General features: G+C 42.5%; 1 long non-coding RNA gene across 3 annotated transcripts; it reads left to right on the top strand.

Moving 5' to 3' along the window:
• Positions 1–53: 53 nt before the first annotated feature.
• On the top strand, positions 54–25,059 carry LOC116571870. 3 transcript variants are annotated; one of them, XR_004278023.1, is made up of 3 exons: positions 54–452; positions 701–861; positions 24,874–25,059. It is a non-coding gene; the product is annotated as an uncharacterized LOC116571870 (long non-coding RNA). The 3 variants fall into 3 exon arrangements; XR_004278022.1 differs by lacking the exon at positions 24,874–25,059 and adding an exon at positions 16,185–16,746; XR_004278021.1 differs by lacking the exon at positions 24,874–25,059 and adding an exon at positions 3,549–3,991.
• The last annotated feature ends 1,109 nt before the right edge of the window (positions 25,060–26,168 follow it).

Genomic DNA, 26,168 nt, shown 5'->3' with positions numbered 1-26,168 from the left:
GGGGCGGGGCGGAGGCGGGGCCGCCCGGGGCCCTGGGGAGTGGGCCTGCTGTGCCCGGCGCGCGCGCGCACGCACCCACCCGCTCCGGCCCGCCGCTCGCCTACCCCGCACACGCAGTACTCCGCTGGTGTATTGCGGACTCTGCACGCACACAAACACATCACATTGCTCACACATCCGCAGCCTCACACACACACCAGCGTACGCGCCACGCTGCGCACATTCTCCGCGTTCAACACACTGGCGTCCACGCACCCGCCCTCTCCACGCTTTCCACGTTCATCCGCATTCCTGTTACACACACACACACACACACACACACACACACACGAATCCCACAGAATACTCCCACACTCACATCCGCATATACACACTACACACCCGCCCCGCCTCCCGCACCTCACACATCTTCCAAAAGAGCGCGGTCTGCATCAGAGGACTCCCAACCATCGGTACAGCACAGACGTGGGTGATGCGGATGGAACAGGAGGAAAAAATTCACCCATCCTCCCTCCACCCTTCCAAATAGTTATTTTCATTTTTATTTTAGTCGTTTTAGGTTTTCTTTTCTTTCTCTTCCTTTTATTTTCTAATAATGTATTTTTGTTTTGTTTTGTTTGTTACGTTTTCCTCCTGGGAAAGAGCTGGGAAACACGTTTTTTGACTGAATGGGTGATATGTGGTATTTTCCTTTTCAAAGGTGGAGGGCAAAATTGGGAATGTTACTCAAGGACATCCCACTAGGATGACACCAGCCGCCTCCCCCTTATGACCTTTTGCCTCAAAGCTGGAAAAGCTCAGGAGCTGTTCCCTCCCTTCCTCATGCATATCGCCTTATTGTTTGCCCAGGGATGGTTTGGGGTAAGTAAAAGTGGGAGAATCGCATTTTTTAAGTTAAAAAATATATTATTTTTTAAGTATAAAAAGGCAGTAATAGCCTTTTTAGAGAATTCAAATGCTAAAGTAAAAGTAGACGTCTCATACGCTCATACTCTAAGAATCTGCTCATTTTCTGCTCAGCTCTCCGTGCCTCCTTCCTTCTTCTCAGTTGAACTGATAATGAATACTTATTTCAAAAGTAGAAAAAATAAAACAACAAATAAAAGTTCAGGATGAAATCAAAATGTTTATCTGTTTTAGATAAATCATATTACTTTGTTCTTAATTTGTTTTAAAGATTTTTTTTGTTTTTTTTGAGAGAGAGAGAGAAAGAGTGCACAGGCAAGGGGTAGGGGCAGAGGAAGAAGGAGAAGCAGAGAATCTTAAGCAGACTGTGCTGAGCATGGAGGCCAGTGTGGGGCTCCAACCCACCATCCTGAGATCATGACCTGAGCTGAAACCAGGAGTCGGCTGCTTAACCAACTGAGCTACCCAGGCTCCCCGCTTTGTGCTTAATTTTAAAATAAGAACATTCCAAAATTTGGTAGAGAATTTCAAGTTTTAAATCAAGAAAGACTCGAAACTTTTCCCTGCCTTTGGTGTTAATGGATGAGACAGTTTTGACATTGCCATGCAACATTATTAGATAAGATTGAGCACGGGAGGTTTTGCTTTAAGAGTTTTATTAAGCAAAAGGAGGGAAGAGAATATATTTTGAGTGCTGCCTGTGGGGTAGGTATTATGCCCATTGCACAGCCTAAAATCTAAGGTTCTGAGAGATGAAGGTATTTGCTAATGAACGATGACGCTAGACCTTTAATGAAGTTCATCTGGCTCCAAAGCCTGTTTCCTTTTCACTGCCACACTTGCTGCTCGAAGTTGGTTTTGGCAGTGAGTCCTGGCCAGGCTGTTGATGGCATTCTTGTCAAAGTCACAAGAAAGAATGTGCCTGTAGATCAGCCACACACCTGGCTAAGTCCGTTTCACAATAAAGACTCCAAATAGAACAGCACCCTCATAATCGTCACCAGGCGACTCCATCTACAGAGGCCCTCTCCCAAAACCTAACAGGCCTAACACATGAAATTAAATCCCCATGACTCTGTTCTCTCTATCCAAATAATTTCTCACAACCCACCAGAGTGTCTCCATACTTGTCAGAGCGTCTCCTTGTCATCACCCTCCCTCCCATCCATATGGCTCTCATCTCTCCCTCCTCTTCTGTCTGCCCTAACTCAGACCCTGGCCCTCCCAGGGGTTGTTCCCAGCTCAAGCCCCCCTCCCGCGCCCCGCAGCCATCTCTCTTCCAGCTTTGCTGAGCTCCTGCTTCCGTAGCCTTGAGTGTTGCTCTAGACCCCCCTTGGGTTCCTTTTGACTCCTCCAGCAGAGTTGAAATTCTTCAAAGCAGACCCTGGTCTTCTACTGTATCTTTTTATTTTCTTCAGGGGCTAGTTCACAACTGGAGATATGGTCGGTGGCCAACGTCTAGGAACTGTTCAATAGGAGAGTCAAGGGATTGGGTTCTCCATATCTCCATGCTCAGAAATATGCCCAGATATCAGTGTTCATCTCCGATGAGGCCATATTTGTTGTCACTGTCTGCTCATACCAGCGCAGACTGTCCTGCATTTGCTCCTGATGGGACACCTGTCCCAGTTTATGCTCCAGCAGAACTTGCTCTAGACAACACTGTCACATAGGTCAGACTGGTTCTCCTGAGCCCTCTCCCTCCTCTCTTTTGTGATCACGCCTCTTCACCCTGATGAAGAGTCTGCTCTGGACAAATTGCCTTCTCTGCATTCCCTGTGTGCCTCCCCCAACCACATCTCCCAGCTGGTTAGCAGAGTCTCATCTCTTGGGATTTACAATAGACGAGGCTTCATGCAATCTACAGTGTAGCAACACAGCATTGAATAATCTGCCCTGGCATCCGTGGTCCCTTTCCTTTCCCCTAGCTGAACACTAATTTTGCTCAGGCATCTACCAGATTCCACCTTAGGTTGTACTTCAGGGGGGCCCAGTCCCCTTTGCTGTCCAAAGCTCTCTGATCTAGGCTGGTGGTAGTATCTGGATTAGGTGTAGGCATGTGACAAATCCTGACCTCTGAGACTGAGAGGAAGTGTGCTGGGGGCTTCAAAGAAAGGTTTCCTTACTTCTAAGAGAGAGATCCTGGAGAAGGTCCTCTCTTGCTTGGGACACTCTCCTGCATGGATATGATGCCTAGAATGCTGCAGCCACCTTGTGACCATGAGGGGAGCTATTCCTTGAGGGTGGCAGGACAAAGAGCTGGTGTCACCAAGGTCTGTGTTGACAAATGGGGGCTGCCCTGTCCCTGGACTTCTCACTGTGCAAGGCACTTTCTTTTGTTGTTGTTGTTTTGGTTTTTTGGGGGGGAGGTTTTGAGTCATCAATATGTTTTTATTAGTCTCACCTATAGCATATATATCATATTACATATGTGCATTTATCATATCTATGCCTTTGTGCTATATATTTATGTACAATATATTTAGTCCTTATTCTGAAATGTCAAATATAAATGAAAAACATTTAATATTATATTCTGGAAAATCATTATAAGTAAATGTAAGCATCTGATTACATCATTATGTCATGTGGTAAGACATGCCTGTGTACCTATATATTGTTTTTTGTTTGTTTGTTTTTAGGTTTGTAAGCCACTTTCTGTTGCAAGTATTCTGATACAGAGTGAGAATGGAAACAAGGGATGGGGGCACAAGGGGCCAAGAACGTCTCCCACGTTGATCTGTGCTCATTATGTGCTAGCATTTTGAATGTGTCATTGATTTTATTCCTATTCCAACCTCCTTTGAAATTTATTATTGATGATGAAATTGAGACTCAGAGTGGATGCAGAACTTGTTCATGATCACAAGGAATAGAAGTATGGAAAGTGATATTTGAACCCAGGCAAAGGGAGTAGAACTTCTCTCTCCATCATGCTGTTTTACGGCGTTTGTACACAAATGTTTGAGTAAATGTCAGAATGAAGTTTCTGGTTTTGCATTTTGCAACCTTAAGGTTATAGATAATATCCCTCAAAATAAAAGAATTGCTGACAGGGTGCTCTGAGAAGGGACAGGAGCACTGTATGCAAGTGGTACACATAGATTTTTTTTTAAGATTTTATTTATTTATTTGACACAGAGAAAGATCACAAGTAGGCAGAGAGGCAGGCAGAGAAAGAGAGGGGAAGCAAGCTCCCTGCTGAGCAGAGAGCCTGATGTGGGACTCAATCCCAGGACCCTGGGATCATGACCTGAGCTGAAGGCAGAGGCCTAACCTACAGAGCCACCCGGGTACCCTAATATTGCTGCCTTTCACAGGCAATATCCCAATCTATAACTAAATCTTAAATGATACATATAGATTTTGATTATTGCCTTTGATAGGCAATATCCTTGCCTGTCTACTCAATAAATATTCTTAAGATGGAAGCTTTAGCTAGTCAAATAAATTTTTTCCCAATTACCAGCCCAGAATACAAAAAGGAGGGAGAATAGGAGAAGAAAACAATGACCCATAATACAATTTCCCAGAGTCATCAGGGGTTGGATACACCCCTAATCTTTTCTTAAGCATGTAGTAACATAACTGGAAGTAAGCGTGCTTGCATTTTTATTATTATTATTAAACATGATCATGTGAGCATTTTCCTCTGGCATTAAAAATTCTTAGAAAATCCTACATTTAAAATTAGCTATACTGTAATTTATTTAGCATTTCTCCTATTACAACACCTTTTGGTCCTTTCTCCTATTATAAGACCTTTCTCTTAGTATAAGTTCCTTTTAGTTTTTGTGATTAAAAATAGTGCTAATAATTATTTGATATCTAAATTTTATCCACATTTCTTATTATTTCCTTAGGATACATTTCTGGGATTCCAGAGTCATAGCATATGAAATAATTGTGAAAACTGCTAATTCCTAAGCACAAATTGCTTTTCAGAAATGCTATGCCAATTTTATACTTCCATCAGAATGGTTAAATTATTTGAGATTTTTCTCAAAGCTCCCAATGATTCTCTGTAAGCAGACTTTATAGCCACGAAGCTTCCTATGTATCTGTTTGCTATTTGATAACCCCGCCAGACAATGCTTAAATTCTCTTAAATGAATATATTGAATAAAACAAGGTATTAATAAAATAAGAAATTTTAAAATGGGATGGAGAAAATTGAAAATGGGAAAGATAACAGAAAGCCAAGAATGAGGGAAAACATAAAAAGGGAAGCAGGAAGGACACACACTTGGCTCTAAGCTTTTTAGCAACCAGTGCTGAAGAGGGATAGGATCATTTTTGTGATTCTTCAGTGTCCATAAGATCAAAACTCTCCACTTGCATGATAGAAGGCCAGCTATTGCAGAGAAAAGTGAACCATATAGAACAATGCACAGTTTCCTCAATAATTTTTTTTCCTTCAAATTTTTATTTAAATTCTAGTTATTTAACAAACAGTGCAGTATTGGTTTCAGAAGTAGAACTCAGTGATTTGTCACTTACATATAAGAACCAGTGCTCATCACAACAAGTGTCCTCCTTTATACCCATCAGCCATCTTGTCCTCCCCCCGCCCACCTCCGTCCATCAGCCCTCTGTTTGTTCTCTATCTTCAAGAGTCTCTTATGGTTTGTTTCCCTCTCTCTCTCTCTTTTTCTCCCTTCTCCCTATGTTCATCTGTTTTGTGTCTTAAATTCCGTATGTGAGTCAAATCATATGGTATTTGTCTTTCTCTGTCTGATTTGTTTTGCTTAGTATAATACACTCCAGCTCCATCCACATCATTGCATATGGCAGGATTTCATCCTTTTTGATGCCTGAGTAATATTCCATTGTGCATATGTACCCCATCCTCCTTCTCTATTCATCAGTCCATGGACATTTGGGCTCTTTCCATAGTTTGGCTTTTGTTGATAATGCTGTGTAAACACAGGGGTGCATAAATCCTTTCAAATCTGCATTTTTGTATCCTTGGGGCAAATACCTAGTAGTGCAATTGCCAGATCATAGGGTAGTTCTATTTTTTTTTTTAAAGATTTTATTTATTTATTTGACAGAGAGAGAGATCACAAGTCGGCGGAGAGTCAGGCAGAGAGAGAGAGAGAAGCAGGCTCCCGCTGAGCAAAGAGCCCGATGCGGGGCTCGATCCCAGGACCCTGAGATCATGACCTGAGCCGAAGGCAGCGGCTTAACCCACTGAGCCACCCAGGCGCCCCGGGTAGTTCTATTTTTAACTTTCTGTTCCTCAATAACATCTTAATGGCAAGTGCATCAGTGAATTTCATGGAGCTGTTTTGGGGACAGTCCTTTATATAAACTGACAACCTAATGTCAAAGGACTTCAGGAAACCTCAACATAGTGCAGTTTATGGACTGCATCTGCTGGGCTGGCTTCCAGGAGAATGGGTGCACTCTTGACCCTTGGGTGGTCCTGCCTAACTACTGTTCTCCTTGAGTCATCAAGTGGCTCAGTTTGAGGCTTATTCTCCAGCGGGTACCTGGGATGGAGTTAGCTTAAGTGTGAGGTTAAATCATGTAAACAACAGTAGAACAAGGAGTTAGAACTCTCTGCTTATAATAGTTCTGAAGCCTGACATGAACTTAAATACCCTCACAGCCAGGAGGTAGATAGAGCACAGGAAGAACACATAGCAGGATGCTACTGAGCCCTGGTAGACAGAGTGCTTGACCATGGACATCAAGTGGCCACATGGCTGGAACTTTCCATCCTGAACTAGGTTCTGTCCTAAGGTTGGTGGGCCCAGAAACGATCTACCATGAGAAGGGAGTGACCTATCTGGGGTCAAGCCTGAGCAGGATCAGAGGACACAAGCAAACCTGCACGAGCAGGTCAGCAGCACCTCTCTTTCAGTTCACACTTGCTGTTTGTGGCAAGCCCTTAGGACAATGTGATAGAGAAGGGAAAAGCTAGAGCTTGGTTAGTGGCTTGCCTGTTGCAATGGTGGGGGGGGGATAGATACCAGTGTAAGCTGAAACTGGATGGTGGCTACCCAATAGTCCCACTTAGGACTTGATGGTGGCTGGAAAAACAACTTCAGGTGGAAGACGTGGTCTTCCACTTTGTATAGAAAGAAGTGGCCCAAGGTTAGACTATACATGACTCATGGGCAGAGGGCAGTGGCTTGGCCTGTGCTCAGAACTGAGGAAGGAGTTAGACTGGAAAATGTGGGAGAAAGAGCTCTGGAGTAGAGGTCTGTGGATGAACATGTTGGAGTAAGCAGAAAATGTGAAGAGTTTTGTGTTACATGCTAATTCTCAGTGAAGAGAATTCACCATAAAAGAGGCACTAAATGACCAAATAGACAAAGTGACTGAGTTTGACATCAACCATCCTCTATCATTGGCCTCCCCAGTGCTGGCATGATGAGCACAAGTGTCTAGAGGCATCAGGTGAGAAGATGAGTCACCATCCTGACAGTGATCAAGTAATTGAGCTTGATCATCAGGAGGAGGGAGGCATTATTATGTCATGGGACAGAGGGAATATTTGTAGAAACCAGGTGCTGCTCATAGTTGGCCTTATGAATTTTATATTCCTGAACTTTTTCTTATGAACCCTAGGAAGGGAAGAGCAGAACTACTCCAAGACACAAGTACACAATTTTTGTCCCAACGCATTCAAGTGGGATGTGCCTAAGACCATGATGTTTGTCTTGAAATTGAGCTGGATGTGTTTCAGAGAAGACCAAGGGAAACTAAAATGACTTGATCAGTAGTGACAACAGCAAAAACTAACCTGCCAAAAAAAACCAAGCGATTTTTGAACATCCTGGTGCATTGTTACTCTAAATTGAACGACACTTATAACAGAACCCATTAATTTGTCTTATTTGACATGGAGCCTAGGGGAAGGAAAATAAATAGAAAGAAGTATAAAATGTTACTAGGCATGTCTTAAAAGCACAATGTATAGATGACTAACATCCATCAAAATAAATCCACTCACCCTTGTATTCCTAGAACCTTTCATGGTTTCTGGCATATACTAAGTGATACAAATGATTGGTAAGAGCAGGAGTTTGGATCTCCTACTAACTTCCTAATCCTGGGAAAGTTTTTGGGTTGAGCTGTAAGAAATTGCCAATTTTCCAGGTCAAAATCATGAAATTGACATTTAGCACATCAAATTTGGCAAATACCAGCAGTTTTGTATGCTTTACCCTAATACTAATTTCTCTACACTTTGGTTTCCTCATCTGTAAAATGGAGATAATAATATAATCTTCCTTATTGGATTGTTGTGATGATTAAATTAATGCATATAAAACATGTAGCACTGGGCCCATTAAGTTCTAGGTGCTATTATTGATATTACTATGACTATGTCAAAAGTATTAGTTGAGGGCACCTGGGTGGCTCAGTGGGTTAAGCCACTGCCTTCAGCTCCGGTCATGATCTTGGGATCCTGAGATTGAGTCCCACATCAGGCTCTCTCCTCGGTGGGGAGCCCGCTTCCTTCTCTCTCTCTCTCTGCCTGCCTCTCTGCTACTTGTGATCTCTCTCTATCAAATAAATAAATAAAAATAAAATCTTAAAAAATACATTAGTTGAATGAATCAGTGCATGTGTGAATGGAAAATAATCTAAAATCAAGGCCATTCTTCAGTCTACTGAATGGGAGAACATTTTTGCAAGTCATGTATCTGATAAGGGGCTAATATCCAAAGTATATAAAGAACTCATACAACTGAAAATAAAAACCAAACAATCTGATTAAAAAATGGACAGAAGAGGGAAGCCTGGGTGGCTCAGTCAGTTAAGCGGCTGCCTTCGGCTCGGGTCATGATCCCAGGGTCCTGGAACCGAGTCCCAAATTGGGCTCCTTGCTCAGGAGAGCCTGCTTCTTCTTCTCCCTCTGCCCCTCCACACCCCCACCAACTCATGTTGTGAGGATGTGGGGAAAAAACCTTGTGCACTTTTGGTGGGAATGTAAATTTGAGAAAGCACTGTGAAAATACGGAGGTTTGTCAAAAAATTTAAAATAGAACTACCATATGATCTGGCAATTGCACTTCTGGTATTCATCTGAAGGAAATCAAAACACTAAGTTGGAAACATACATGTGCACCCTGTTCATTGCAGCATTACTTATGATAGCCAAGACATGGAGATCTCCTAAATGTCCATCAGCAGGTGAATGGACAAAGAACATATCACACACATGTACACACACACACTGGAATATTACTTACCCATAAAGAAGAATGAAATCTTGCCATTTGTGTCAACATGAATGAAGCTTGAGGGCATTATTCTAAGTGAAATAAATCAGACAGGGTAAGATAAATACTGTATGACCTCACTTATACGTGAAATCTAAAAACCAGCCAACCCAAACCAAACTAAAACCAAGCTCATAGATATATAGATTGGTGGTTGCCAGCAGCTGGGGCAGGTAAAATGGGTGAAGTGGGCCAAAAGGTACAGATTTCCAGTTGTAAAATGAATAAGTCATGGGGATGTAATGTACTGTGTGATGGCTCTAGTTCATAACAGTGTACTGCATATTTGGAAGTAGCTAGGAGTAGATCTTCAAAGTTCTCATCAGGAGAAAAAAGATTTGTAACTATGCAAGGTGATGGGTATCAACTAGACTAGTGTGGTAATCATTTTGCAATCTATGCAAATATTGATTCATAACATTGAACACCTGAAATTAATATAAGATTATGTCAATATTATCTTAATTTAAAAAAGGGAAAAAAATTAATGCCATTCTTACTCTGATGAAAATAATTTTAAAAGCGTTTAGTCTGGGGGCGCCTGGGTGGCTTAATCAGTTAAATGATGGACTCTTGGTTTCAGCTAAGGTCGTGATCTCAGGGTCGTGAAACTGAGCCCTGCGTTGGGCTCTGGGCTTAGCTTGGTCTTGCTCTCCCTCTCCCTTTGTTCCTCCCCTCCTCACTCATTCTCTCTCTCTTTCTCTCTCTCTCCCTCTAAAATAAGTAAATAAATCTTTAAAAAAATGTTGAATCTGATATTGAAGGATGCAGGGACGCTGTTGGTAGGCTGTATCTACTTCGCAGGGTCTTTTCAATGTACTTAACATAATGTAGATACTTCTGTTGATTAAGCTATATTTCCTCTGAATCCATTTCTTAAGAGATTCCTCCTTTGACAATCTATTTTTCTTTATGGTATTTTCTGAAAAGAATGTTGTTTGGGATCTCCTTTGCTAACATTTTTCTAGTGTTCATTGACGAATTAATAAAGTTGTGCCCTGCGTTGTTGCCAAAGCACTCTTTCTCTCCTCCCGCATGGGGCATCTGAATGTTGCCTTAGGTCGAGTGGTGCTTGGAGTCCTGGTCCTGGCTTGTCTTTGCATGAAGATTCCACTGTACCTCTTTTCCCCAGAGAGAGGAGAGCCACGCTGACATAGAGGAACTTCACAAAATGGCCCCACTTTCCCCCCGAGAAGCTGAGAGCCACCCAGGCCGTTTTTATACTTTGCTTTTTGGTACACTCTCACATCTTTGCATTTATTATTCATCATAGTGACATCACAAAATGTTAGGTTTCCCTCCCTTCCACGATAGGGTTTGCTGATGCTTTCCTGGGGGCCAGTTGCCTTTGGCAGAGTTCCATCAAATACTTGCAGTTAGTTGCATGAGCTAAAACTCATGGTGAACCATGAGCTCTACAAGGCAGGGAGCCTCCTCTGTGACCCAGTGGACTAAACCCTGTGGTGGAGAGGCCAGCCCCGCAGCTCTCACCCCCTAGCCAGATGCCTAGATTTTTGTCTGAAGTGTTTGGTTTTTCATTTGGAGGCTTAGCATGCTTGTGTAACTCTCCCACGTCCCTCAGAGTCTAACATTTATTTAAAGACAGTCAGGTTAATAATTGGAAAGTACCCTCTCACTGATCTGGCCCTGGGGGATAAAAGCTTTTATTATGGATGCACCCAGAAGAAATGCATCCTAACTGGAGTTGTTTTTAGCATTCCACTGGGGTTGTGGAGAGGTCGCATGAGAGCGTTGTTTTTTAATGTACCTTTGCTGACTCCTTACGTTTTCTTATCCACTTGCTAAACCCATAAAGGGCAAAAGTGTAGCAGACACATACGCACAGACTTAGTTTCAAATTATTTGCAAAGTTGGCACTTGTTTCGCTTAATCTTTAATTGCACCAAAGCCATTTTAGAGAAGCCCAAAAAAGCTGGGTTCAGTCTGTAGGGAAAATGGACTAGAGAACTCCCATGCTATGGACAGTCTATCCCAGCCTTACACGGGAGCGAGACTGGACTTCAAGTTTAATTTGGTTTGCAGAGGAAACAGATTCCCTCCCTCCATGGTTGAAAATGCAGAATATAATGTCTTTTATTCACATTTGGCTTTGGAGGCCCTTGTTTAGCCATTAGATGTCATGTGCCCAACTGTGTCTTAAAAATGGTGCAACTCTCAAGTGTGGCAGGAGGTTCATTATTTTGGTGAGGGTTCCTGGGTGGGCTTTTTAGAGCTGAGAGGCAGGATGGCTTATAGGAAATTCAGTGAGACTGAGCGTGAGAGCGGGAGCCACCTGGAATCAGAAACTGTGTTTGTCTCATTCTTTTCCCAGTCCAATGCCATGTCCATCCCCTAGCACATAGTAGGTACTCACTGAATACTTTTGAATGAATGATGAATCAATGGTCACAGATTAGCTGAGGAACTACAGGCTTCTCAGATATAGAACCAAAGATTCTAGTATTCTTTTTTCTCATGAGATTTGGAGTTAATGGAACCTAAGGCACGTGCTTCTAGTTTAGAAGGGAGGCCATTGGACCAGGAACAATCAAGGACAATAAAGGACATTACCTTATTGTCCCATGATGGCCAGCATCATGGCTTCACCAAAAGCAGAGCCTTCCTACCCACTCCCCAAAGACCTCTCATCACTGGGCCCAACATGGTGCTGGAAGGAGCACGAGGGTCCTGAAAATTACTGCTAAGGGTCTGTGACTCCATTTGTATGTGTGCTTATATGTATTTTACACCAGTTGGTGCTCCTTGTATGTATATGTGTGAGGTGTGTGTGTGTGTGTGTGTGTGTGTGTGTGCAGGGGTGGGTGGTGGTTCTGGAATTGAGGGACCTTGTCCTTGTACACAGGATGTCCTCTCCCACTCCCCGCTCCCCAAGAGGTGCAGCTCAAGCTGAGCTTAGATCACAGCCCTTCACTGGACACTGTCAGCTGTGGTGCATTCTGTGCAAGTGTAGGATTCGTAGTTCCCACAACAAATGAAACAAGGCTGAAGAAGGAACCACAAGCAGAAAGTAGAAGGGTATGGGGGTGAAATCCACGTGATTTCTAAAAAGAGAAATGTAAGCAGATTTGCTGGGAAGAGTCACAATCAAGCACGATTTCTAGTCAGAGTGGTTCTTAGACATCTGTCTTTCATCTGGTACCAACATTCTAATACCATGGTGATGTGCCTGGCCCAGGATGGGATCAATGCCCTGAGCTGTTCCATAGTAAGTCCTGTTAGAGCTGGGCTCCACAGGTGGCCCAAGGGCCAGTCCACTCTTGCTTATTCCTGGGGCTAGTCAGGCTCTGAGGGGGAAGGGATCCAGGGAGCTCTCCACAGATAACAAAGAAGCCTAGAGGCTGGTGCAGTGTCCTGCAGGGCTAGGGGCAGACAGTAGGCGGTAGGCAAGGTAGACCAGCTAACCAGAGGATCTTAGGGCACTGAGAGCTTCTACATTAAGTCCTGACAAGGCCCTCCAAGACCCTGGGGCTCTGGCAAGGCAAAAATTGTGCAGCAGGTAGAAGCAGAAATTCAATTGCTAAGGACTGGCGTTCGATGGCAAGAGCAAGGAAGGTTTCCATGTTCTGAGAAACCAGAATCCAAGGGAGGACCCTGGACAGAAATTCAGACAAGACTATTAGTCAAGACTATTTCTAAAATGGGGCATAAAAATAACAATAGCTTGCTAAATTAGAAGCACACTACAAGCTGGCATTGTATTAGACCCTTTGTAATGATGACTTCATCCAATATGCACAAAGCTCATGCCAAGGGTAAAATTTTTCAGATGAAGAAACTGAGACTGAGAGGAGTTACAAAGTCACAGGGTCACAGAAGGTAGTCGATGGGGGAGCTGGGACTTAACCCCATGTCTGTAACTCTATGGCCTGTGGGTTTAACGCTGGTATACTGCATGGTGGGAGCGTGGTCAGGGAGCAGGGACAAGGTGAAGGACAATGCTATTGAGCACTAGCTGGGGCTCAGTCCAGCCCTACAGCAGGCATGCGCACATACATTGTGTCCTTTAACCTTCATGGTGTCCTTGTCCTCGTTTCTTTTTTTGTTTTTCCAGATGAGGGATCCAAACACATAGAGACGAAATGGCTGGCCTAAAACCACACAGGGAAAAGGCAATAGCCCAGTTAATGGGACTGCATGTCAGAGCAAAGCCAGGAGCAAGACTGCCCTGAGGCTCACGGGCCACGGGGAAGGAATTCAGGATGTAATTCCTGCTACACATTCAGGCCTCCTTAATCCGAAGGCTGGGCTCCTAAAGGTTCTCTAGGGTAGAGAGCAATTGTGAACCTACATGACTGTAAGGAGTCTGACTTCCTGTTCTAAGTGTAAGGAGTGGGTTTCACCTGATATAACCCAATGATGCAGTTCGTCTCCAGAATGAATGAATCATGGATTTAGTCCTTACGTTGAGTTCAACACCTTACACGCATCTCCCTGCTCAAAGCCAGCTAAATCAGTAGGTGCTATTATAGATTAAGTGAAAGCTAATTTTAACTCCAGCTATGTGTCATTTCTTTTGAGTTCTCTAAACCTGGGTGCAATTATTACTCAGACGAAGCGAAGAGAATTAGGCAGGTTATTTCATGCCCTTTTAAAAAAGACTATGGAACTTTGACTCTTTATATTTTTTTATGTACAGTTGAGTGAACAGTAAAGACAACATAATGTTGGAGAACCAGAGGTTTAGAAATTATCCATCAAGGGGTACCTGGGTGGCTTAGTGGATTAAAGCCTCTGCCTTCAGCTCAGGTCATGATCCCAGGGTTCTAAAATGGAACCTTGCATCCGGCTCTCTGCGCAGCAGGGAGCCTGCTTCCCTTCCTCTCTCTCTGCCTGCCTCTCTGCCTACTTGTGATCTCTGTCAAATAAATAAACAAAATCTTAAAAAAAAAAAATTATCCATCAAGTAATAATCAGCCAATCAACAAAAATTTTTTGACTGCCCACTCTGGGTCCTGCCCTGTTTTAGGCGTTAGGCTGAGAGGTCATTTAGAGAGGTCATTTAGACTAGTGCCTCTTTAACTATCTGTGAAGAAAAACCATTAAAAAAAATTCTAATCCATTGTTGACCAATATTTCATAATGTACAATAAAACTGGGTTATGAGAAAAATGATCACATAGTTGGAAGTCATGGCAATATCAAATTGTTAAAAGGTTTATAAACATTTTTTGTACTTTTTTCATTACAAACAGTTTGTGGACTGGCACTGGTCCACACACCACACTTCGAGTAACACTGGTTTAAACAAGGCTTGACTACTCTGAAGCCATCTCAACAACTGAAAAACTAGTTTTTGCTGCTGTTTCTTTCCATTTTTTTCTTTTTGCTTATTATGTTAGTGGAATTTCCAATGCTTGATGACGATTTTTAAAGAAACTCTGTTTCAAGGTAACCTACTCTCTCCCCACCTGAGAGATAAGGGAGAAAGCCTTCCTTCATAGACCAACCTATGAAAGATACATAAAGAATGAAAGAAAGAAATATAAAGTATAACACCAGGCTGAGGGGAACAAAGGAGGCTACAGTTATGTTACAAGGAAGGATCACAAATGGTCAAAAAGTTACTTTTAGAGGAAAACTATGACTCACAAGACAGCTACAAAAAGAGTGACTGTGTGGATTCACACAGATACGGAATGCAGAAATGTATTTTTATAGAATTGTCCTTTCTGGCACTGTTCTTGATGCCGTGGCAGAAGGCATATTCACAAGAACTTTTTTTTTTTTTTTTTTTTAACTTGGAATGAAGTTAACAGAGAATTTTGGCAAGAGCGAAAAACAGGGCATGAAACTCATGAGATCAAATTTTTCTTTTCCCTAGATACTTACCCACAGGCAAAAACCAGAAAAGAAAAAGTAAGAAGAGACTGACTTAATTTATCTTAAAGACACTAACTTCGTAGAAAAATATTCAAAATACAAACGTCACTTTCTAAAATCTCAATTTCCTAGAAGTGTCTTGAAGGAAAAACTTCCTCACCCTCATTGAAAAGAGTGTTTCTGTATTTCAGTTCAAACACTAACGCTAACTCCAGGCATTTAAGAATGGAAGATACAAATAATAGGTGATATTTACTAGTGTTATTGATGAATAAGAAGAGACAAGATTCTGGGTGTTGTGGTTGTTTGCTGGTGTATAAAAGACCACTTTAAAATACAGGGACTTGGGGCGCCTGGGTGGCTCAGTCGGTTAAGCCTCTGCCTTCGGCTCAGGTCATGATCCGCTCTCTGCTCAGCGGGGAGCCTGCTCCCCCGCCCCCATCTGCTTCTCTGCCTACTTGTAATCTCTGTCTGTCAAATAAATAAATAAAAATTTTAAAAAAATACAGGGACTTAAAACAACTACAGATGGTCCCTGACTTACAATGTTTCGACTTAGGATTTTTTGACTTTATGATGGCGTGAAAGTGATATGCGTTCAGAAGAAACTGTACTTGGAATTTTGAATTTTGATCTTTTCCAGGGCTAGCAGTACCTAGGTACCTAGGTACCATTCTCTCGTGTGATGCTGGGCAGTGGCAGCGACATCCGCCCAGGCAACCACACCATCGTGAGAGGAAACAAATGATACATTCACAACCATTCTGGACAACCATTCTGTTTCTTACTTTCAGTACAGGATTCAGTAAATTACATTAGCCATTCAACTCTTTATTATAAGACAGGCTCTGTGTCAGCTGATTTTGCCCAACTATTGGCTAACATAAATGTTCTGAGCACGTTTAAGGTACACTAGGCTAAGCTGCGGTGTTCAGTACTTTAAGTATATTAAATGCCTTTTTGACTTTATGATGCAGTCACATTGGGATGCAGTCATGTTGTGAGTCAAGGAGGATCTGTATGGCTTTATTCATGATTCAGCAATCTGGGCTGGGATCAGTGAGGTGGTTCTGCTGGTCTTGCCTGGGGTCTCTGATGCACGTGTCTTTATCTGATGGGCTGTAATAACAAAGCTAGCTTCACAGTGTGCCTTGCGTGGTCTCACATCTCTTTCTACATCTCTCCTTTCTCCTGCAGGGCAGTTGGACTTCCTTGTGGCGTGGAATCTGGGTTCCAAGAGGGAGAATTCTAAGATGACAAGTGCTTATCAAATCTCTCCTTGCATCTCCTTGCTACTGTCTCATTTGCCAAAGCCAAGTCACATGATCAAACTCAGAAGCAGTGCAGAAAGGAGCAACACGAGGGCAGGAATTCTCAGAGGCGTGGTTCATGAGGGATCACTAATGTACTCAAGCAGGACATCATCTTAGCTAATTATGTCTGCAATGACCCCATTTCCATTTTCTGAGGGGCTGGGGGTTAGGACTTCAACCTCTGAATTTTGGGAGAGAACACAGTTTAACCAATAACAGTCTTCCCTCTTGTCCTCTCACATGAAAATATATTCACCTCATCCCAATACTCCCCAAAGTCTTATCTCATTCCAGCGTCAACTCTAAACCCCAAATCTCATCTGTATCAGGAACTCTTTTCATCTGTGGCCTTGTGAACTCAGACAACAAGTTATCGGCTTCTCAAATACAGTGAGAGAACAAACTTGGATGACATTCCTATTCTAAAAGGGAGAAATTGAATGAAGAAAAAGTGTCACAGGTCCCAAATGTCTCTGAAAGTTATCAGGGCAAATTCTATTCAGTTTTAAGGCTTAAGAATGATCCTCTTTGGCCTGATGCCTTGTCCTCTCAGGATCTGACATTATTTTATTTAGCTATTATTTTAATAGCTGAAAGGACTTTGTCTTTCAGAATCAATAGGAGAATACTTTAAAGAATGTTAAGCATAGAAAAGCACAAGCAGCAGACAAGTGTCTAGTATTATTAGTCCAGCTAAACCCAAATAAACCCAATTCAGTATCCCAACATAACTTTAAAATAAAACAATGAGCTTTCTTGGGCTGTGAGTTGAGAAAACTGGAGGGTGGTCAAGATTCATGGCTCGAGTAATAGCTTGGTTTTAGGGCCTGGGTTAGCCTCTTACTTCTCAGTGAGCACTGATTACAAAGGTTTTCTTTTTGCTCTCCTCTATAGTAAATATATTACAACAGTAACAGTGCAATCTAAGGTACTAGTTAAGATAATACTAACTACTTTCCCAGATAGCCTCCCCAACCTTGGTGGCTTAATTTAATGAAAAACCTGTTTCTTATTTACTCAACAACCCAGTGCAGGGGTGCAGAGTGCAACCTTCCAGGGGGCACCCAGGCTCTTTCCGTGTTGTGGACCACCATCTCCTAGGGCCTTAGAGTCCTTTGCCTCCAGCCAGGAAGAGATAAAACATTTAAAAAAAAAATCACGTAAGAGATTTCGATGGGCCATTTATCCTCAGTTTTCACTGGCTCCAAATCTGCCCTATGACCCCATTTAGATGAATGCACGTAGCTTGGGAAATGTATTCCCAGAGCAGGGACCACTTCTCAGAATGATTCTACACCTTGGAAAGCGAGCATCAGTCCTGGGTCGGAAGCTAGTCATTTCCATTACAACAGCCCAGATTATCTTGATAGTGCTCAGGAGTCTGTGGTATATCTTGTCTCTATCTCTTCCTGTTACTTACATACCACAGACTCTGTCCCTCTCACCTCTCCTCCCATCTCCTCAGGGCTGCACGTGTAGTTTACTCACATTTTCCAGTTGTTTTATAGGCCTGGCTATCTAGTCATTCTTGGAATCCTCTTTGAAATTTACTTCTATGAAAAAGACACTCTATGAGATAAGGCAATAACTGGTAAGCTCCATAAACAAAACTAGATCTTCTGTAAATCCATAGTAAAGCTTGATAAAAATGAGCAGGCTGGGTCCACACTGCCTTCTTAAGAAGTACTGAAGTTCACACCCCATTTGTTCTGTGAACTGCCCAGCATTGGTCAGATGGGGCACCTGGGTGGCACGGTTAGTTAAGCAACTGATTTCAGCTCAGGTTGTGATCTCAGGGTCATGAGTCATGGGATGGGGTCCCCCTTCCGGCTCTGCACTCAGCAGGAAGTCTGCTTGAGATTCTCTCTCCCGCTGCCCTTCCTTCTTGGGCTTGCTCTCTAAAATGAATAAATACATCTTTTTTTTAAAAAAAGTATTAAGTGACCATAGATTTGGTTTAAAAATTGTTTGGGGCACCTGGGTGGCTCAGTGAGTTGAGCCTCTGCCTTTGGCTCAGAGGGCATTGAGCCCCTGGGATTGAGCCCTGCATCAGGCTCTCTGCTTGGCAGGGAGCCTGCTTCCCGCTCCCCCTCTGCCTGCCTCTCTGCCTACTTATGATTGATCTCTCTCTCTCTGTCAAATTTTTAAAAAACTTAAAAAAATTTTTTATTAGACCTATGTTCTAGGGCTCAAGTGAAATGAATTCAGGATTATGACAAATATTTACCTACCTATTGTTCTATATAAGGCACTCCTATAGAGATCTTAAAGACACAAAGAAAAAAAAGTCCTTGGATTAGCTTTTGTCCTTAAGAGTTTTCCTCCTGTCTTGTTACATAGCCCATTTACTGGGTCTGTCCGGCCAGTTCTAACCAAATACACGTCTCTAAGGTGATGTATTTTGAATACAGAAACAAAGTGTATGTAGTGAGCTCAAATACTCGCTGGTGACATATTTTAAACTTCCCAGTAGTGATATCTCCTGTTGTCATAGAGACTCTTCAAGTCGTAAAACATAGGGTCACCAATGTAAAAATGATCCAAGAGGGTATGTAGAGTCTACTTTCTGATTTTCACTCAAAATCTCTGCCAGATACATTGCTAAATTCATGTCAACAGAATGAAGGTTCCAGTCCTTAAATCTCCACTCAGGCTGGATGGATGGTTTAACTACCCCCTAGCTTATTTGTACTCATCAACAAAATGAGAATGATAGTTTCTGGCTTACCTTTCAGGGTTAGCTCTGAGCTGGTAGGAAAGAATTTCATAAAGAAGAGGTACTAATTCTTTTATCCTAGCACTACTGCTTGTAATCACACACACCTGGGGTGGAAAGAAGGCATCTTCCTTAATAACAAATGTATAAAATTACTGGCTCTGCCCAACAGCATATTTCACATAAAGGTCAACCTGGAGTGTGTGAAGGGAGCCCTGGAGTGGAACCTCATGCGATTGGAATGTGAATTCTTCATAGGGTCTTTGGCAGAACTAACTACCAGGGAGTGCCCTAATGGGAGGTAGCAGTGTCAGGGCTCCAACCAAAGCTGGAATCTGCCTGCAGTGAGCAGAACTGGATACTGAGATCCTGACTCTGGTTTGCTCAATGCTGGGGATCCTGAGCTCAGAGGACGAGCCAGACACAAGCCACATGACGAGGGAGCATGATTATTTCCCGAGGAGCTCCTAGAGCCACATGCCTGGAGCAGGCAGGCCCACAGTGAAGGGAAGTGGGGGTGAGGTGTGCTGGAATCTGGGGCAGGCAGACAGCTGGGTTCTGGAGACCATTTCATGATAATGAGGACATGGGCCACTCCCTGAACCTTGGCTTCTTATCTCCAAATAAAAATGGGCAGTGGGGGACGCCTGGGTGGCTCAGTTGGTTAAGCAGCTGCCTTCAGCTCAGGTCATGATCCCAGCGTCCTGGGATCGAGTCCCACATCGGGCTCCTTGCTCGGCAGGGAGCCTGCTTCTCCCTCTGCCTCTGCCTGCCATTCTGTCTGCCTGTGCTCGCTCTCTCTCCCTCTCTCTCTGATAAATAAATAAAATCCTTAAAAAAAAAATGGGCAGTGGTCCAGCATAGGAAATGCTGTCAATAATATTTTAATAACTTTATATGGTGACGGATGGTAACAATACTTGCTGCAGTGAGCATTTCCTAATGTATGTAGGTGTCCAATCACTAAGTTGTACACCTGAAAAAATATAACGTTGTATGTCAACGGTACTTCAATTAAAAATAAAAATACAAAGAAAAGTAAAGATAACAGAAGTACAGTTAGTGAAATTCTTTTAAAGCAGGAGGTCGTAAGAGAAGCGTAATAAAAGGGCATACACTCACGTATGTGCACACACACAGACTCATACACATACATATGTATTTTTTTTTAATGACGGGATAGTTGGGTTCATGAGATACTTTCTATCATAGGGTTTGCAATGACATCAACCAGTTGGATGGCAGAACTATCTTCATTATCTAATTGCCCCTGGCTTTTAAGGGGGAGGCCTCACCAGGCGTGTGATATTACAAGAAGTAAGAAATGCCTTTGTTTTCCAGCTTTGTTTGTATTCTTTTCATTGTTATTGGTAATATATATGCCTCTCTTAGCCTAGAACAACATCGCTGTTTTCTCCATGAAGTGATGATGAAAAGGCAAACTACAAGCTTCCCCTTAAGCTGAGCCAAGGGCAAGTGGTTGTATTTAACAATACACTTCAATGAAGAATAACAATATTAGACAGGACCCAAGATCTCTGATCCCAGCTCATATTCCTAGGAGGGTTTAGGAAGACAGAAGGACAAAGTTGCCTCATAGGGAAGGGGGGATAAAGGAAGGAGAAGGAGAAAACCCATGCTTTGCTTATGGGAGCATCAGCCCAAATCTGATGTTAGCCCATCCCTGTGCTAAAAGGACATTACTGAGTTTGATGATGCCCTTGGCAAGACACAGGGAGTTTATCACCCTTACATGTTTAGGTTCTTGACTCTGGGGAAATTCTTTTCAACAGTGGTGTGGTGAGCTGCATTTCCATCTTAAAATCTGAAGGACTTAACTATGCATGAATCACTTCTGAAGCATTGGGAGGCCAGCCAAACCCCAAATTCACTTGTGTTCTTTTGGGTTTGTTCATAACCAACTATGCATGTCTGTTGCACCCACCCCTAGGACTAAGGAGCCCAGCGGCTTCCTTGTGTACCAGCCTTCTATAGCCTTCATATTTCAGATTGGCCTCCCCTGGGAGCTTTTTCCTTTGTCCTCCCAGAGTCCTTCTAGGAACTTGAACTTGGCATCAGCAATACTATGTCCTGCTCATTAATTCCTACTTTTCTTTCTTTCTCTTAAAAAAAGAAAAAAAGATTTTATGTATTTATTTGAGAGAGAGCAAGCAGGAGCAGGGGCAGAGGGGGAGGGAGAAATAGACACTCCACTGAGCAGGGAGCCCCATGCAGGGCTCAGTCCCAGGACCCTGGGATAATGACGAATTGAAGGCAGATCTTAACTGACTGAGCCCCCCAGATGCCCCTAATCCTACTTTTCTTAAAACATGAACACAACAGGGATGCCCACTCTCACCACTATCTTTCAACATAGTGCAAGAAGTCATAGCCTCAACAATCAGACAACAAAAAGAAATAAAAGGCATCCAAATCAGCAAAGAAAAAGTCAAACTCTCCCTCTTCACAGATGACATGATACTTGATGTGGAAAATCCTAAAGACTCCACTCTCAAATTACTAGAACTCATATAGCAATTCAGCAATGTGGCAGGATACTAAGTCAATGCACAGAAATCAGTTCCTTTTCCATACACTAATAAGAGAAAGAGAAACTGTAGAAAGAGAAACTAAGGAATAGATTCCTTTCGTAATAGCAACAAAAACCACAAGATAACCAGGAATAAACCTAACCAAAAAGGTAAAGAAACTACAGAACACTTGTGAAAGAGATTGAGGAAGACACAAAAAGATGGAAAAACATTCCATGCTCATGGATTGGATGAATAAACATTGTTAAATGTCTATTCTGCCCAGAGCAATTTACACTTTCAATGCCATCCATATTAAAATATCATTGGCATTTTCCAAAGAGCTGGAGCAAACAATCCTAAAATTTGTATGGAGCCAGAAAAGACCTTGAATCACTAAGGGAATGATGAAAAAGGAAAACAAAGCTGGGGGCATCGTATTGCCTGACTTGAAGTTCTATTACAAAGCTGTGATCACCAAGACAGCATGGTATTGGCATGAAAACAGACACATAGACCAATAGAACAGAAAAGAGACTCCAGAAATGGACCTTCAACTCGATGGTCAACTAATCTTTGACAAATCGGAAAAAATATCCAATGGAAGAAAAGACAGTGTCTTCAATAAGTGGTGCTGGGAAAATTGGACAGCTACATGTAGAAGAATGAAACTAGACCATTCCCTTACACCATACAAAAAGATAAACTCTAAATGGATGAAGGACCTCAATGTGAGACAGGAATCCATCAAAATCTTAGAGGAGAACATAGGCAGTAACCTATTCGACATTGACTACAGTAACTTTTTTCAAGACATGTCTCCAAAGGCAAGTGAAACAAAAGCAAAAATGAACTTTGGGACTTCATCAAGATAAAAAGCTTCTGCACAGCAAAGGAAACAGTCAACAAAACTAAAAGGTAGCCCATAGAATGGGAGAAGATATCTGCAAATGACATTATAGATAAAGGGCTGATATCCAAGATATATAAGGAACTTCTCAAACTTAGCACTCAAAAAACAAATAACTTAGTCAAAAAATGGGCAGAAGACATGAACAGACACTTCTCCGAAGAAGACATACAAATGGCTAGCAGATACGTGATAAAATGTTCACCGTCACTAGCCATCAGGGAGATATAAATCAAAACCACAATGAGATATCACATTACAGTAATTAGGATGGCAAAATTTAACAAAAGAGGAAACATCAAATGTTGGTAAGGAGCCCTCTTACACTGTTGGTGGGAATGCAAGCTGGTACAGCCACTCTGGAAAAACAATATGGATTTTCCTCAAGATGTTAAAAATAGCTACCCTATGACCCAGCAATTGCACTACTGGATATTTACCCCAAAAGATACAAATGTAGTGAAAAGAAGGGCCATATGCACCCTAGTGTTCATAGCAGTAATGTCCACAATAGCCAAACTGTGGAAGGAGCTGAGATGCCCTTCAACAGATGAATGGATAAAGAAGATATGGTACAAACAGACAATGGAATATTATTCAGCCATCAGAAACTATGAATACCCACCATTTGCATCCACATGGATGGAACTGGAGGGGATTATGTTAAGTGAAATAAGTCCAGCAGAGAAAGACAATTATCATATGATTTCATTCATGTGAAACATAAGCAATAGCGTGGAGGACCATATGGGAAAGGAGGGAAATCTGAAGAGGGAGAAATCAGAGAGAGACAATGCTCCCTCTGAAAGCATTTACCATGAGAGACTATGCTCCCTGGGAAACAAACTGAGGGTTTCAGAGGAGAGAGGGGTGGAGGCAGGGGGTAATATGGTGATGGGTATTTTTTTTTTTAAAGATTTTATTTATTTATTTGACAGAGAGAGGAGAGATCACAAGTAGGCAGAGAGGCAGGCAGAGAGAGGGGGAAGCAGGCTCACCGCATAGCAGAGAGCCTGATGTGGGGCTCGATCCCAGGACCCTGAGACCATGACCTGAGCTGAAAGGCAGAGGCTTAACCCACTGAGCCACCCAGGCGCCCCGGTGATGGGTATTTTTAAAAAAGATTTTGTTCATTTATTAGACAGAGATCACAAGTAGGCAGAGAGGCAGGCAGAGAGAGAGGAAGCGAAGCGGACTCCCCGCTGAGCAGAGAGCCCGATGTGGGTCTTGATCCTAGGACCCTGGGATCATGACCTGAGTCAAAGGCAGAGGCTTCAATCCACTGAGCCACCTAGGTTCCCCTAGGGTGATGGGTATTAAGGAGGGCACGTGTTGTGATGAGCACTGGGTGTTATTGGTAACTAATGAATCACTGAACACTACATCAAAAACTAATGATGTCCTATATGCTGGCTAACTGAACATAATAATCATCATCATCATAATAATAAAACCCAGAACTTGACGTGTAATAGATGATGGGAATAATGGTCCAAACTCCTAAAAAGGCCTAGAATTTCTGGGACTGGATTTCTTTTTAAATGACATACCAGTGACAATTTTGCAAATGCCTGTCCCAGATCTCATCAAAGCACTGGGTCATATCCCAGATCTATTTTAGGAGAGTAAAATGTAGCTAATGGAAGATATTTTGTGATCTAATTTATTATAACAAGAAAGAGCTTCTTGAAGCAGAAAGAAAAAAAAAACACGAACAAGACATTTAATTTTCTCAAGCATCATCTTTCTCCCTTAGAACAGAACAGCCCCATCTTGCCATGAAAACACAGTGTGCCTTAAATCTTCTGCTTCATGTTTACAAGCACTTGCTCGTACATGCCTCCCTTTAAACTCCAGAGCAGCCTCTCTCCCCTTCCCTAGACAAAGTGTCATTAATCTCATCATATCTCCGGTATCTGTGACTGTGAGGGTAGGTGTTCCTGAGATGTTCATTTTGGGTACATAATCTTTTTTTTTTTTTTAAGATTTTATTTATTTATTTGATAGAGAGAGAGCATGAACACAGGAGGAGCAGAGAGAGATGGAGAAGCGGGCTCCCCTCTGAGCAGGGAGCCCCATACAGGGCTCCATTCTAGGACCCCAGGATCATGACTTGAGTCTAAGGCGGTGCCCCTCTGGGGCACCCAGGCATCCCAGATACATAATCTTGAGAAATATAACTAACAAATACAAGCCTCAGATATGTAGGTTTTATTTGGTCATCTTCAAAGCTGTTCTCAGGGGGAAATGCACTGTAATGTTAGAAAGTTTTTCTTAAACAGCAATGACCATGTAAAATCAATGATATTATCTATCTTTTGATTGAGGAATGTAATAAAACATATCAAGGAGAACAACTGTCCCTGTACAAGAAAGAAAATTCGCAAGCCATGCTCTTCGTTGTTGCCTTTTATAGGAAAATATGAAGCTCTGTGAGGAAGAAGACTTGATTTGAATCCATAGCTGGTCCGCTCTGATGCTGAGGATTCCGATGGCAGAACATCTCGGTGAAATGGCCAGGCGTTGCGGAAGAGTTCCTGATCGGGTGGAGAACAGCTTCTTTAATTTAGATTTTGCTTTACATTTGCATGGTAATGCAATAATTTTGGAATCTTTGTCATTTGTTGGATATTTTCCTTTAAGTAATCTTGTATAAAAATGATGTAAACTCTTTCTCACATTCTCTCAGTCTTCTTTTGTTGACTAAGATAGGACCATACCACCTTGGGCTGGACCATTCCAGGTAGTACTGGGCATGCATTCAGCTGACTTATTTTTTTTTTTATTTTTTTTTAAAGATTTTATTTATTAATTTGACAGAGAGAAATCACAAGTAGACAGAGAGGCAGCCAGAGAGAGAGAGAGAGAGGGAAGCAGGCTCCCCGCTGAGCAGAGAGCCTGATGCGGGTCTCGATCCCAGGACCCTGAGATCATGACCTGAGCCGAAGGCAGCAGCTTAACCCACTGAGCCACCCAGGCGCCCCCAGCTGACTTATTAAAATATGAAAGTTCTTACTAGGGCAAAGCCATACAGGCTCATTATTGGAAGAATGAAAACAAAACAAAACAAAACAGAAAAGTCCCTTCTCTCCATCCCATCTATCCATTCTTGAACATTCCATTGTATAACTTTCAAAATCTCTTTGAGTCTGCATTCACACACACAAGTGCATGTGCACACGTAGGCACACATTCATATGTACATTTTATTTATTTATTTTAAAAGATTTTTATTTATTTATTTAACTGACAGAGATCACAAGTAGGCAGAGAAGCAGGCAGAGAGAGAGGAGGAAGCAGGCTCCCAGCCGAGCAGAGAGCCCGATGCAGGACTCGATCATGACCTGAGCGGAAGGCAGAGGCTTTAACCCACTGAGCCACCCAGGCGCCCATATGTACATTTTATATTTAAGATATATTTTGGTTCTGCAAAATTCTTTTAAGATAACAGTCACTTGGGCGCCTGGGTGGCTCAGTGGGTTAAGCCGCTGCCTTCGGCTCGGGTCATGATCTCTGGGTCCTGGGATCGAGTCCCGCATCGGGCTCTCTGCTCAGCAGGGAGCCTGCTTCCCTCTCTCTCTCTCTGCCTGCCTCTCCATCTACTTGTGATTTCTCTCTGTCAATAAATAAATAAAATCTTTAAAAAAAATAAAAAAAATAAAATAACAGTCACTTTAAGTTATAAATCACAGCGGGGTGGGGTTATGGACA

The sequence above is a fragment of the Mustela erminea genome, chromosome 13 (genome assembly GCF_009829155.1).
Source record: "Mustela erminea isolate mMusErm1 chromosome 13, mMusErm1.Pri, whole genome shotgun sequence".
Lineage (NCBI taxonomy): Eukaryota > Metazoa > Chordata > Mammalia > Carnivora > Mustelidae > Mustela > Mustela erminea.
The sequence above is the reverse complement of the archived record's forward strand: the minus strand, read 5'-3'. Positions and strand labels throughout refer to the sequence as shown.